The sequence below is a fragment of the Etheostoma spectabile genome, chromosome 23 (assembly GCF_008692095.1).
Source record: "Etheostoma spectabile isolate EspeVRDwgs_2016 chromosome 23, UIUC_Espe_1.0, whole genome shotgun sequence".
In the NCBI taxonomy this organism is placed as follows: domain Eukaryota; kingdom Metazoa; phylum Chordata; class Actinopteri; order Perciformes; family Percidae; genus Etheostoma; species Etheostoma spectabile.
The window spans coordinates 18638252-18639248 of NC_045755.1; the positions used below are offsets into that span (position 1 = coordinate 18638252).

Consider the following 997-nt stretch of genomic DNA (forward strand, 5'->3'; position numbering starts at 1 on the left):
TATATATATATATATATATATATATATAGAATTGTCTTTGATGAGGCCTGTGAATAGGGTTGGGCATTGAGAACTGATTCCTACTTGAAATCATTTTAAAAATTACAATTCCAGTGGAAAAGTTTCTGGAATCGTTTGGAGGATTGGGTTTCAAATCTGATCATCGGATCCAAATTTAATAAGCGCAAGTTTTGTTGTGTTGTTGCTTGTTGTGTTGCAGCCATGGAGCACAGTAAGCGGCGCTCTAGTGGGGCTTTATTTTGCATTGGAAAAAGCCCGGTAAAACTTCAACCACCGTTGAATCAAAATAAACCCTTCTTCTTACTTGTGAAAAAAGAATGTGACCCTTTTCAGCTCCACCCCTCAACCAAAAGGAAAAATTGGAATTGGAATCAAAATCGTTAAAATCCAAATACCCAACCCTACTCATTCAGTTAACACTCAGTACACAGAAAACAAAGGCCTAAAGATGGCTGTGTGACGTGTCTTTTATATGTAGTGGTCGATCAAAAAGACATGGAACAACACAGATTTGCCTCTTCTCTGGGATTTATATCGACATAAATAGAATATTACGAGGTTTTGAACTTTTAGGCAACTTGACAAAACAAACAAATTGAAGACGTCACCTTGAATGTGTTTTTACATGATGTAGAGGGTCATGTATCATGGGTTATCATGGGTGGTGTACATAGATTGAGACATACGGTGTTTTTTTGGACAATGCATTGTTATGTGCCATGTCTTTTGCGGTGGCTGCAGACATTTTGTGTTTATTTGTTTAAATGGAGGCCGCACAAGATACATGTCTATAATCTGTATCCTATTTATTCAATAGCAGGGATTATTCCTTACAGAGAGATTACTCCTACAAAAATGTACAGCCCCACCTTGGTAAACCTTCAAAGTGCCACAACGCGGCACACTCCAGCCTCTGTGCCTGGAGGAGCTAATTTGAAAAGAGGGATTGTTCTCACAATCGCAGAGAGATGTTTTT

At 38.3% G+C, this 997-nt stretch overlaps 1 long non-coding RNA gene across 1 annotated transcript in view; it reads left to right on the forward strand.

The window, feature by feature from the left end:
* The first annotated feature begins 56 nt into the window (after positions 1–56).
* LOC116673235 (uncharacterized) overlaps positions 57–997 on the forward strand; it is an 18577-nt gene continuing 17636 nt past the window's right edge. Inside the window, exon 1 of the long non-coding RNA XR_004327793.1 lies at positions 57–198. This is a non-coding gene — a long non-coding RNA (uncharacterized LOC116673235). The remainder of the gene's footprint in view (positions 199–997) is intronic.